Here is a 14,914-nt window from a genome sequence, read left to right as displayed (position 1 = left end):
ATGGCAAGAAGGAGAAAGCAGCACAGAGTTTGGAATGCACAGCATGCTCTCTCTATTCACCCTGTGTGTGTGTGTGTGCGTGTGTGTACGTGCGTGTGTGTGCGTGTGTGTGTGTGTGTGTGTGCGTGTGTGTGTGTGCGTGTGTGCGTGTGCGTGTGCGTGTGTGTGTGTGTGCGTGTGTGTACGTGCGTGTGTGTGCGTGTGTGTGTGTGTGTGTGTGCGTGTGTGTGTGTGCGTGTGTGCGTGTGCGTGTGCGTGTGCGTGTGTGTGTGTGTGTGTGTGTGTGTGTGTGTGTGTGTGTGTGTGTGTGTGTGTGTGTGCGTGTGTGCGTGTGTGTGTGCGTGTGTGTGTGTGTCTATCTTTTCTTCCGTTCTTTTCTACTGCATGTGGGTTTGTTATTTTCCATCCAGCCACATTGTATATTCTTAACTCTATCTCAACTATTCTATAAAACATGTGACTAGTTTATTCACTGATCTGAAATGGCGTGTGAAATGAAAATGCATGTGGTTGGTGCTGGTGCAATATCCTCTCTGTTTAAATATTTAAAAATAAATAAAAAGACTATGGCATTTGAAGTACAGTATTTTCTCAAGGGGAGAATAATTGATTACTCTGAGGGGTTTGTGGTGATGATGCTGGCCACCTTCACGCTGAGGGATGTGCATCCATCTGGTTATGCCTCTAGCAGGGCCTGTATTATATGTCAAAACACATTCAGAGATCCTGGTGACTCTTGGCCCTTTTTTCAATTTTTGCCCTGAGAATGACATACCCAAATCTAACTGCCTGTAGCTCAGTACCTGAAGCAAGGATATGCATATTCTTGATACCATTTGAAAGGAAACAGTTTGAAGTTTGTGGAAATGTGAAATTAATGTAGAAGAATATAACACATTAGATCAGGTAAAAGATAATTCAAAGAAAATAAAATGTGTTTTCTATTTTCTTTTGTTCCATCAGCTTTTAAATGTAAAAGAAAGGCTATTATGTGACTTAGGAGTCTAGGCACAATTTAGATTTTGGCCCCTAGATGGCAGCAGTGTATGTGCATTTTTTTTGACTGATCCAATGAACCATTGCATTACTGTTCAAAATGTTGTTTATTGGTTTATTGATACATTTTCAAGTACATAACTGTGCACTCTCCTCAAACAATAGCATGGTATCATTTCACTGTAATAGCTACTGTAAATTGGACAGTGCATTTAGATTAACAAGAATGTAAGCTTTCTGCCCATTTAAGACATGTCTATGTGTCACGTTCAGACCTTAGTTCCTTTGTTTTGTTTTTTGTTTTAGTATGGTCAGGGCGTGAGTTGGGTTGGTTGTTTATGTTAGTTTTTCTATGATTTTCTATTTCTGTGTTTGGCCTGATATGGTTCTCAATCAGAGGCAGCTGTCAATCGTTGTCCCTGATTGGGAACCATATTTAGGTAGCCTGTTTTGTCATTGTCGGTTGTGGGTGGTTGTCTATGTGTAGTGTTTGTGTCAGCACGATTGTTCATTAGCTTCACGGTTGTCACTTTGTTACTTTGTTATTTCAGTGTTCTGTTTTGATACTTATTAAACATCATGAACACTTACCACGCTGCACCTTGGTCCTCACCTTCTTCCACCGACGACAGCCGTTACACTATGTCTTGGGAAATGTTCTTGTTACATGCAACATCATGCTAATCACATTAGCATACGTTAGCTAAACGATCCCGCGGGGGGGGGACACCGATCCTTGACCAACTCAAACATCAAAACAAATAATTATACTTTTCTATCACTACCAGTAACAGATTTTTATGCGAATATTCTAGAAACATGCACATTTTCCCACCAGTGGTGTTTCCACAAAATACATTCTTTCCGATTAAGTTTTCATTAACAGCACAAAAATCTGAAGTTCAATTTGTTTCCATTACATTTTCAACTCTACCCAAAATTTTGTCACAAAAACTGTTGTGTTAAATAGCAAATGTATCTACTCTGGTCTTGGCACCTGCTCTCTAGCCAACAGCTCACAGATACAGCGAAGGTAGGCTAGTCTACATGATGAGATTATTTTGGAGAAGAGCGAGAATATTTAGTTGTCAAACGGCAGTCAAGCATTGATAATCGTGTCACCAGAATAAGACCCTCGATATTTATTGAAAGGAGCATCAAGATAGACATGCACTTTCACTACCCTGTGAAGTTCCTAATAACTGATTTAATCTGTAGCTTAATAAACGGCATGGTTTCCCGAGTCATAGTGGGAGGACCACACACCATCATCGTGTGACTCAAAGTTGACTTTTTACAGGCATAAAACGATCCCACCATATGGAACGAACAAATTATCTGTCAGCATTTGTAAAATTGTGCTGAAACTTCCTGTTTACATCACAGCTGTCCTGAGCTGTCGTGATTTTTTTTAATGGTATGACTTTACATGCATAAAAACTGTGGATGGAAATGTGGTTACAAGCACGATGTCTCTGAGATATACAACCAATAAAACTCATCTGAAAATTGCTTTTGTGATGCTGTGTTTTAGCACCAAATGGAACTGCCTTAACCAATTAAAAAGGGGAAATTAAAACGGGAAATGGGTTTTCAATTTGATTGACATGTTACTAATTCAACAGGAGAATGGAACCAAGGTGGGTGCAGATAGAAGCAGAATTTTCTACAGTGTAGCTCAAGCAACACTTGCAGTTAAAGGCTGGAAAGACTTACAAAGACTTAGTGAATTGCAGATTTTTGGAGGATACACAGTCAAGGTAGTCTTTATTATTCCATGTGTTTGTCAGGCAGGTTTCTATACACTCACCGGACAGTTTATTAGGTACACCCATCTAGTACCGGGTTGGGCCCCCCGTTGCCTCCAGAACTGCCTGAATTCTTTGGGACATTATACAAGCTGTCGGAAACGTTCCACAGGAATGTTGGTCCATGATGATGCAATGGCATTATGCAGTTGCTGCAGATTGGACGGAGTCCCATTAATGCTGCAAACGTTCCATCTGGATTACATATATTGGTTTCCTGCCTGTGAATTCATGGCAAATCAGCTTCTCAAGATAACTAGCTAGCGATTCTACCAAGCTGGCTAACTGATGTTAGTGAATTTTGATTTGAATAAACCAGCTTATTTTTTATGTTTCTACTGTCTCCTGACTACACAAGAGGGACTACAACGCATGGTGAGCATTCACGACTAAGAAGGTTTCCTCCAAAGTTATGAGCAGGTTGTCATCATTATCCTGAGTGAGTGGAGAGCTTCATGACAAACTTCATCTCGTTCTACAAGACCGGCAGAAGGAGTCAACAGCTACACAGAACCATGACTCACTGTCTGTAGGAGCGATCCATTTTTATGAATGGGGTGGTGTACCTAATAAACTGTCCGGGAGCAGCACATAACATACTAACAGAGAGACACTGTCAAGTATTTGTTGTGATACACAGTGATGAACTGCAGTCAAGTCACACCAGAGTCAGCCATTAGGAACCTCAATACAGGAAGGACATATACTGTTTGTTGTGTTAAACGTTATAAGTCAAGTCACACCAGAGAACGTGGTGTTTGTTGTGACAGACTTTACAGTCCCCGGCTGTAGTCAGGTCACAGCACACCAGAGAACGTCATGTTGTTTGTTGTGACAGACTTTACAGTCCCCGGCTGTAGTCAGATCACAGCACACCAGAGAACGTCATGTTGTTTGTTGTGACAGACTTTACAGTCCCCGGCTGTAGTCAGGTCACAGCACACCAGAGAACGTCATGTTGTTTGATGTGACAGACTTTACAGTCCCCGGCTGTAGTCAGGTCACAGCACACCAGAGAACGTCATGTTGTTTGTTGTGACAGACGTTACAGTCCTGTGCTGTAGTCAGGTCACACCACACCAGAGAACGTCATGTTGTTTGATGTGACAGGCGTTACAGTCCTGTGCTGTAGTCAGGTCACACCACACCACACCAGAGAACGTCATGTTGTTTGATGTGACAGAAGTTACAGTCCTGTGCTGTAGTCAGGTCAAAGCACACCAGAGAACGTCATGTTGTTTGTTGTGACAGACGTTACAGTCCTGTGCTGTAGTCAGGTCACAGAACACCAGAGAACGTCATGTTGTTTGTTGTGACAGACGTTACAGTTCCCAGCTGTACACACCAGGGTAAGTCATGATCTCCAGATGTCAAGTATCAAACCACTCCCTTGTCTCAATTAGATCCTTGTGAAGGATGATTATTCCTAGAATGTCATTCTATTCCCTGAATAGTGCACTACTTTTGACCAGGGCTCTATTCAGGGAATAGGGTTAAATTTAGGGAAATTAGTTGAATTTAGGGAACAGGGTTATATTTGGGACGCAGTCCCTGTTTAACAGCATAACCGGCTCCACCAACACCACCGTCAAGTACCAGTAGGACTCCCTGAGTACCAGTAGGACTCCCCGAGTACCAGTAGGACTCCCTGAGTACCAGTAGGACTCCTTGAGTACCAGTAGTACTCCCTGAGTACCAGTAGGACTCCTTGAGTACCAGTAGGACTCCCTGACTACCAGTAGGACTCCCTGAGTACCAGTAGGACTCCCCGAGTACCAGTAGGACTCCCTGAGTACCAGTAGGACTCCCCGAGTACCAGTAGGACTCCCCGAGTACCAGTAGGACTCCCTGAGTACCAGTAGGACTCCTTGAGTACCAGTAGGACTCCCTGAGTACCAGACGGACTCTGTGAGTACCAGTAAGACTCCTTGAGTACCAGTTGGACTCCTTGAGTACCAGTAGGACTCCGTGAGTACCAGTAGGACTCCCTGAGTACCAGAAGGACTCTGTGAGTACCAGTAAGACTCCTTGAGTACCAGTTGGACTCCTTGAGTACCAGTTGGACTCCTTGAGTACCAGTAGGACTCCCTGAGTACCAGTAGGACTCCTTGAGTACCAGTAGTACTCCCTGAGTACCAGTAGGACTCCTTGAGTACCAGTAGGACTCCTTAAGTACCAGTAGGACTCCCTGAGTACCAGTAGGACTCCCTGAGTACCAGTAGGACTCCTTGAGTACCAGTAGGACTCCTTGAGTACCTGTAGGACTCCTTGAGTACCAGTAGGACTCCCCGAGTACCAGTAGGACTCCATGAGTACCAGCAGGACGTCTCCCTGATTATCAACTATAATATAATACCAGCAGGACGTCTCCCTGATTATCAACTATAATATAATACCAGCAGGACGTCTCCCTGATTCTCAACTATAATATAATACCAGCAGGACGTCTCCCTGATTATCAACTATAATATAATACCAGCAGGACGTCTCCCTGATTCTCAACTATAATATAATACCAGCAGGACGTCTCCCTGATTATCAACTATAATATAATACCAGCAGGACGTCTCCCTGATTCTCAACTATAATATAACACCAGCAGGACGTCTCCCTGATTATCAACTATAATATAACACCAGCAGGACGTCTCCCTGATTATCAACTATAATATAATACCAGCAGGACGTCTCCCTGATTCTCAACTATAATATAATACCAGCAGGACGTCTCCCTGATTATCAACTATAATATAATACCAGCAGGACGTCTCCCTGATTATCAACTATAATATAATACCAGCAGGACGTCTCTCTGATTATCAACTATAATATAATACCAGCAGGACGTCTCCCTGATTCTCAACTATAATATAATACCAGCAGGACGTCTCCCTGATTATCAACTATAATATAATACCAGCAGGACGTCTCCCTGATTATCAACTATAATATAATACCAGCAGGACGTCTCCCTGATTATCAACTATAATATAATACCAGCAGGACGTCTCCCTGATTATCAACTATAATATAATACCAGCAGGACGTCTCCCTGATTATCAACTATAATATAGTACCAGCAGGACGTCTCCCTGATTATCAACTATAATATAATACCAGCAGGACGTCTCCCTGATTATCAACTATAATATAATGCCAGCAGGACGTCTCCCTGATTATCAACTATAATATAGTACCAGCAGGACGTCTCCCTGATTATCAACTATAATATAATACCAGCAGGACGTCTCCCTGATTATCAACTATAATATAATACCAGCAGGACGTCTCCCTGATTCTCAACTATAATATAATACCAGCAGGACGTCTCCCTGATTATCAACTATAATTCTCCGTCCTGTTAGACGTTTTAAACTCTCATTAAACCCACTGAGCTGTAACTGCCACCTCCTTGCTTTAAATGTATTATTTTCTCTTACTGCATAAACATGTTTGCCCTTGATGTATAAGTTGCACAAGCAATGAGGAATGGGGACAGCTATTGGTATGTTTGGGAGAGAAAGGGCAGATTTTGAGTCATTTTGCTAGTCTAGGCTAAACGCCATAGTTTAACCTTATCACTGTAACAAAGGGCGCCCGCTGAAAGCATTGGGAATATTGCTTACAATACAACTGTGCTAATGATGATACAAGTCATTTTTCAAGCACTTTTAATTAGACCTCGCAGTGCACACAGATGAGGCTGTACATTCACTTGTCGCTGCGTTGGCTCCCACTGATAGAAGCAAGTATTATAATGCAGAGCTGGAATTACGAATGGACTTTTGGTTACACAGATATTCGTATTGTTGACCGTTATGTGGCTTCCCAAGTATTTCCACACTGATAAGGGTTGTGAAATGTGAACCCTAATTGCATTCCAGAATGGGTAGGAAATTCTTCTTCACTTTGTGCCTTCACTTCACCATCAAAAAACATATTTAGAGATATATTTAATCTGTAACCCTAAAGATCTGCGCTGTAGCACGACCGATATATGCAGCGTTTACCTTGAATGCGGTCTTCTCCAACGTGGGAACATTGGCTTTACATTTCTATTACGCCGAAACGCAGCTCTTCAGCGCTACGGATTGAATCGAGTCCTCAGTCTCAATGTGTTTAGACATACTTTACCAAAACCATAAACCACAAGTATAACATTTCACCACGAGGGGGGATATCTCACAAGCAACATTCAAAAACTAGAAAAACGGAACACTACAAAGTCTATAGACAACATACAGTACTGTAGGCCTCCCTAATCAGATCAACTCTTTCTGCCCAGTTTACACTCTCAGCGCCACTCTCCAGAGTGATAATTGTAGATGGCACACCGCCACAGACCCACAGATGGCACAACGCCACAGACCACAGATGGCACACAGGCTCATCCACCTTATGTTTTTCATGCTCTTGAGCACAGGTAGGTAGAAGCCCCTTGTTTATGCTAAAGGACAGTGTGTATTCCACCAGGATTTCCTCTGATTTTGGGAATACAAGTTCATTAGTAATCACAGTGGATGTGCTCACAGTGGTGCCATATTATTGCCCATGGCTGTACCCCTTTGTTGTAGCTATTCCTCTACCTCATTGTTGTACCCCGTTGCTGTTTGCATCAGTTACTGCTGGACAAGTACAGTAAGTGCAGAAACAGAGACAGAGGGAGAGGGAGAGACAGAGACAGAGACAGAGACAGAGACAGAGACAGAGACAGAGACAGAGACAGAGACAGAGAGTGTGTGTTATGGGTCCTCCTTTGACACTCCCATTTCCTGGAATATTATAAGTGGGTGGTACTCTGAGAAGGCGTAGTGGTGAAAGGAAAATAACATCTATAAATAATCGCTGTTTGTGATAGGCCAGGCAGGGCTGAATGAATTACAGATAGCACCGTTAGCATACATCTCTTATTAGACAGCTTCTTATTATATACCTTCCACATCCAAATGGACTGCATTTATAAATCCCTGAGTTCTTTCATCTATCTTCTAGGAAGAACTGAACTAGCTGGTAGCAAGGAGGAGTAGAGCTGGTTTTCACATCATCATAATATGCACAGTACTGTAAGGTTAGATAGAATTCAATTTAACATTATTACACACAGTCCGTTTACTATTTGAAAAAGGCTCCCTTTATCTGTTTGGAAAAAGCCATTTTCATGACTATTTTTTTCCATATCTGAAACAGAATATAAGAATCCATGCCCTTTTGAAAGAGAAACATATAAAAGGGAGGGAATGTGAAGAATAAAAAAAAAAGATGCCCTAACTACAGATAAATCAAAGAAAATTGCCTGACATTTCAGGTCACAGTAATTGGTAGTTCCTTTTAATCTTTTACCTTCCGCTCTGCTGTCTTCTGGGCACATGTTGTGTGCGCCAAAGGTATTGTGAATTTAGGCTGAACAGGAGTGAATTCTACACCTGAGTATGATCATCAACGTGACCCATCATCAGCTACTGCTTTCAGAGTGCTGTTCTGACTACCACGGCCAGGGGATGTTAAGCCAGGTTAAACTACGGCCAGGGGATGTTAAGCCAGTTTAAACTACGGCCAGGGGATGTTAAGCCAGTTTAAACTACGGCAAGGGGATATTAAGCCAGTTTAAACTACGGCCAGGGGATGTTAAGCCAGTTTAAACTACGGCCAGGGGATGTTAAGCAAGTTTAAACTACGGCCAGGGGATGTTAAGCCAGTTTAAACCACGGCCAGTGAATGTTAAGCCAGTTTAAACTACGGCCAGGGGATGTTAAGCCAGTTTAAACTACGGCCAGGGGATGTTAAGCCAGTTTAAACTACGGCCAGGGGATGTTAAGCCAGTTTAAACTACGGCCAGGGGATGTTAAGCCAGTTTAAACTATGGCCAGGGGATGTTAAGCCAGTTTAAACCACGGCCAGGGGAAGTTAAGCCAGTTTAAACTACGGCCAGGGGATGTTAAGCCAGTTTAAACTATGGCCAGGGGATATTGATCCAGTTTAAACTACGGCCAGGGGATGTTAAGCCAGTTTAAACTATGGCCAGGGAATATTAAGCCAGTTTAAACTACGGCCAGGGAATGTTAAGCCAGTTTAAACTACGGCCAGGGGATGTTGAGCCAGTTTAAACTATGGCCAGGGGATGCTAAGCCAGTTTAAACTACGGCCAGGTGTTGCTAAGCGAGTTTAAACTACGGCCAGGGGATGTTAAGCCTGTTTAAACTATGGCCAGGGGATATTAAGCCAGTTTAAACTACGTCCAGGGGATGTTAAGCCCGTTTAAACCACGGCCAGGGAATGCTAAGCCAGTTTAAACTACGGCCAGGGGATATTAAGCCAGTTTAAACTACGGCCAGGGGATGTTAAGCCCGTTTAAACCACGGCCAGGGAATGCTAAGCCAGTTTAAACTACGGCCAGGTGATGTTAAGCCAGTTTAAACTACGGCCAGGGGATGTTAAGCCAGTTTAAACTACGGCCAGGGGATGTTAAGCCAGTTTAAACTATGGCCAGGGGGATGCTAAGCCAGTTTAAACTATGCCCAGGGGGATGTTAAGCCAGTTTAAACTATGGCCAGGGGGATGTTAAGCCAGTTTAAACTATGGCCAGGGGGATGTTAAGCCAGTTTAAACTACGGCCAGGGGCTGTTAAGCCAGTTTAAACTAAGGCCAAGGGATGTTAAGCCAGTTTAAAATACGGCCAGGGGATATTAAGCCAGTTTAAACCACGGCCAGGGGGATGCTAAGCCAGTTTAAACTACGGCCAGGGGATATTAAGCCAGTTTAAACTACGGCCAGGGGATGTTAAGCCAGTTTAAACCACGGCCAGGGGGATGCTAAGCCAGTTTAAACTACGGCCAGGGGATGTTAAGCCAGTTTAAACTACAGCCAGGGGGATGCTAAGCCAGTTTAAACCACGGCCAAGGAATGTTAAGCCAATTTAAAGTGGCTATGTGTGTATTGTTAGAAAGAATCATACTTTTAGAGTGTAACACTGGGATGTGAAGTTTAAGCCAATTAAACTAAACAACAATCTTGGACAGTGTTGTTGCACTTAAACAAACCAAAACAAAGGCAAAACACTTATAAGAGTATGGGCACAATGTTCTACAGTACGTAGAGATACACATTACCCTTACAGTATATGGAGATATATCTAGCAGTCTTCAGTCAGCTGTTGTGTGTTATAATGATGATGAATAAAGGGAATGTTGCTGTGTAGTTTAAGAAATATAGCAAAATCTCCAGTAAATCTGTATACTCAAGTCAAATAACACATTAGCTGCCTAACACATTAGCTGCCTATTCCCAGGCAGTCTTCCTCTCATGCAGACAGTAAGCAGCACTGTCCCCCCCCCCCCCCCCCCCCCCCCCCCCCCGTTGCAGTCCTGTAGAGTGGAGCGTGTTCAGTGTGCAGGCAGGGCATAGTGCCGTGTGTGCTACAGCAAGGCCCTGCGCAGCCATAATAACTCAAGACACCACACCTGTATCAAGCTGCTCTCTGTATCTGCAGTGGCAGGTCGGTTTCCGAGGTGTGCTGCATCCACACGAACTAACGCAAATTAATAAAGCCATATGTCCCCTTCAAATGGCTGCATGTCAAGCCAGCCACTAAGATGGCGTTCAGGCCCCACGGCTCCATGGAATGCCTGGGAGAGAAGAATTGTGCACTACGAGGATACCAAGAGGTCAGGTCAGGATATCATAGACTGGTGAAGAGACAAGGCCATAGTGAGGGAAGGGGCTGTTTCAGGTTGCATGCTGGGAGTCAAGGGAAGGGGAAGTGTAACATGAAAATGTGATTCTGCAGCCCCAAGAGATGTTGTAAATCTCTCCTCTTTGCACTTAGGCTCCTATTGCAGTATGAGAAGTTTTCTGCCTGAGTTGGTAAATGTTTTAATGTGTCTGAGTCAAAGCAGTTTCCTGTGTTGGTAAATGTTTTAATTTGTCTGAGTCAAAGCAGTTTCCTGAGTTGGTAAATGTTTTAATGTGTCTGAGTCAAAGCAGCTCAATAGTTTTTCTGTTCTTCCTTTTTGAAGAATATGCAAACTTTTTCACAAACGATTCCCATATATCCATGTAACATCACACATTTGAAGTGTTTATATTCCACACATCAATTCTGAAGCACATACTATCTTTCTTCACCATTACTCAGTGACGCTTGTGGATTGTTAACCCGAAACAATGCAATTCCCCCTGAACAAAGGAGAGATGCAATCTATCATAGGCCCCAGAGAGTCCAGTAACGTCTTTGCACTTAAACTGAGCTCTGCTTGTTACCGAGGCTGCCTCTTCAATCTGAAGAGAGAATCGAGAGCAGATTTAAACACTAGGTTTTCATCTCAAATGGCACCATATCCCCTACATAGTGCACTACTTTGGACCAGGGCCCATAAGGCACTGTGTTCGGAATAGGGAGCTATTTGAGACACAGCCTTAAACAATGGTAATCCACATGTTTGCCAGCCAGACAGTTGCTATGAAAGGTTGGCAGTTGGCTTGAAGTGCATTTTTTATATCTACATTTGCAGATGAAGAGGGGTGAAGATTAGAACCAAAATATTGTACTGTAGCAACATTCAGATTAGGTCCCTTTAACGGTTTCGGCTAGACGTTATCCCACTGACGTACTGAGAATGTTCTAGGAACATTAAATCATGAGATTCAGTAGCAGGTCCCGTTTTGTCACAGTATAACATTATAATAAGGTATTTTGATATCCATTAGGGAACGTTACGAAAAGGTTCCTATTTGGTTCTGATAGAAAGTTATCCATGAGACATTCAATGACCACAAGGGAACGTTTCATGACGGTCCCAGGGGAACGTTCTCTGCGGGACGTCACTGAGGACCATGTCAGTTCTTTTTTAGGACGTTCTCAGGACTTTCATTTTACTAGTCATTAGGATGTTGCGTGATGGTCGCAAGGGAACGTCCCAGCAAAACAAATATTAGATGTTAGGACGTCTGCAGGACTTCACTAAATGGTTACCTAAAGTGGTCAGGACATTGTGTCATGGTCCCCTGGAGGTTTTGTCTAGTTCCCGGTGTCATGACACTCTCTCTCTTGGGTGAGGATCATAGGCGCTAGATCAGCCCCCCCTCTCTCCCACCAGAGTTTTATGACTTAACAACCGGATCGTAAATACCTAGCAGAAACTCTCCCTTCTGCTCTGCAGTATTGAGTGAAAAATCCTTTGTGCGTAGAGAGAGACTCTGGCCTAAAAACTCTAACATCCAAATATTGGACATTGGAATATTGGTTTTGAGATCCAATCGTTTGGAATGGTTGGTGGGAATCTAAACATTAAATCCTGTCAAAAGTTTATTGTTTTGTGACATCATTAAGGATGTTATAACTAAATAACTGTATCTTTGCAAGTTTACGCATTTGAGGTGTCAGGTTTGCATCGAAAGGTTGTAAAACGTATATGATTAAATATGAATCCATTTGTGAAAAGATAGCAAGGTGATTTTAGCCTTTTAAATTTTTCTTGCAAAACTTGTGCTAGTCAGGGGCTACGCCTCGAATGAGGTCAGAGTTTGTGTCCACATGATAGAACGGCCCTTTTTTACAGAGTGCTTAAAATGACTCGCTGAAGAATTACATTAGACCAGAGAACGTGAGGACCATCCACCCGTTGAAATGGTTGGAATTTAAACGAGACCAGACAGTGTGGAAAGGGGGCTACACGGCTGACAAATGGTTTAAAACTTACAAGACCAGAAAATGGTAAGACCCTCTGAAACTCTCGAGTGAAGAAGATAAAGACTATCCCGGAACATGCAGTCTGCAGCTGTTCAAGTACCGGTAGCCTAATAAACTTGACCAAAGACCACCACGTGTGTAACATCTGGAGGATACATTCTAGCAAAACGCTCCAAGACAAAGAAAAACTACAACTACAACTATAAAGAACATTGTGACCTCTGGTGGATAAACCAGAGACTTCTGTCGAACTACTCCTCAAAGACGGACCGGGTGATTTCAACAGCGAGAAGACAAAGACATACAAGCGTAACTATACACATCGCAATTATTTTCATGTGCAAAGTATTCATTCTCATGAGTATAAATTCCACATGTACATTATATACCAACCCACTCTCTTTGTCTCTCCCACTCTCTTTATCTTGCCCCTACCTTCCTATTGTGTAACCAAACGGTCATATTGGGTTAGTCCACTAGGGACTTGTCATTGCATTATGTTAGTAATCGATAACCTATACTGTGTGTGTGTTTATGTAATTCTGTGTGGTTATTTAGTTAGTTAGTAAATAAATAATTAAGCCAATTTGTGTATTGCTAAATCATCATTTAGGCTAGGTTTCGTGCAGATTTACGAGGTCAACGTCGTTCAGAATGAGACTGATATGAGGAAATGATTGATTATTGACTGTTATGATATTGAGATATTCTGATATATTCTTGAGTTATTTCGGGAAAAGGTAACTCATTAAAAAAACTTCTCCTGTGGTGCCCCAAGTTACTAATGAGTTCATTCTTACATGATTCATTTAATCACGTAATAATTAAACATAGTTAATTATTCGATAAATAGCATGTCATCACATGAATGATAGTCACATTACGACACCGGTTTGTCCCGGGAAAATCCCCAAGGACGTTTTTAGGACGTTGTGTCATGGTCCCCTGGAGGTTCAGTTTTGGAGGACACAGAGGACTATGTTCTGTGGTGGAGGATATAGAGGACAGTGTTCAGTGGTGGAGGACATAGAGGACAGTGTTCAGTGGTGGAGGACATAGAGGACAGTGTTCAGTGGTGGAGGATATAGAGGACAGTGTTCAGTGGTGGAGGACATAGAGGACAGTGTTCAGTGGTGGAGGACATAGAGGACAGTGTTCAGTGGTGGAGGATATAGAGGACAGTGTTCAGTGGTGGAGGACATAGAGGACAGTGTTCAGTGGTGGAGGACACAGAGGACAATGTTCAGTGGTGGAGGACATTGAGGACTGTTGTGGTAAAAAATACTCCAAAACACATGAATCTAACTCTGCATATCTATTGTCAACGTTTCAGTATACGTGTAGTTATATCGACGTTTCAGTGTGCGTATAGTTCTATCGACGTTTCAGTATACGTGTAGTTATATCGACGTTTCAGTGTGCGTATAGTTCTATCGACGTTTCAGTATGCATACTGTAGAGTTAAATCTGTGAAGGATATCAAAACACATCCTGCTTGCCTAGTGCATTGTTTTTCAAAAGCCTTAAATATACTCAAACGGTGGAGACCCGAGAAAGAGGTGGGCTGAATGTTTACCCCTGTACATATGTCCCCCCTCTATCACATAGGTTAAAGATTGAGACAGAAAGAAGAGAGAGAGAGAGAGAGAGAGAGAGAGAGAGAGAGAGAGAGAGAGAGAGAGAGAGAGAGAGAGAGAGAGAGAGAGAGAGAGAGAGAGAGAGCAGCGACAGCAGCAGTGTGACAGTAAGGCTCGTATTTCTCTGCAACCCACATTGGGCATTGACTCCAGGGCTGAGTGGAATACTGAACGACACACTGCACCACAGCAGGACTGGACCAGGACCACTAGGACTACAGGACGACGATCAGATGGAGATGAAACAATAGAATCCGCCAAGAATGACTGATATCACCTCTAATATTAAAATAAATCACATTTTATTGGTCGCATACACGTATTTAGCAGCTATTATTGCAGGTGTATCGAAATGCTAGTATTACCACTAAGGATGTGTTGATATCACCTCATACCTTTCTACACACTGTACGTGGATTATATATATATATACTTTGAGAGAGATGTGCGTATCTCTGTCCAGTCATGTACTGTATACGTTAGACATTTGTACAGTAATAAAGCAAAGCATATTCCTTTGGTAAGAGAAGGCATTTGCACAAAGTTTAGCACTGGTATTGTTCAGCATGTTTCCACACTTTACCTTTCCTTACTCATTCTATTTTGTGTTTGAAATATTTCAAGCTATCTGCAGTTCTTTTTTTAAATTTATTTTTTTACATTTGAAATTGGTCACTGTTCATTTGACATGATAATGGAAGATTTAACATAGCAATTCACTTAACAAAATGACTTATCCATTGTCTTGTTAAATAAATAAATACTGTTTGGAAATAAAGTTCTCTAAGA

This window comes from Salvelinus fontinalis, chromosome 6 (assembly GCF_029448725.1).
Source record: "Salvelinus fontinalis isolate EN_2023a chromosome 6, ASM2944872v1, whole genome shotgun sequence".
In the NCBI taxonomy this organism is placed as follows: Eukaryota; Metazoa; Chordata; class Actinopteri; order Salmoniformes; family Salmonidae; genus Salvelinus; species Salvelinus fontinalis.
Note: the sequence above shows the minus strand (reverse complement) of the source record.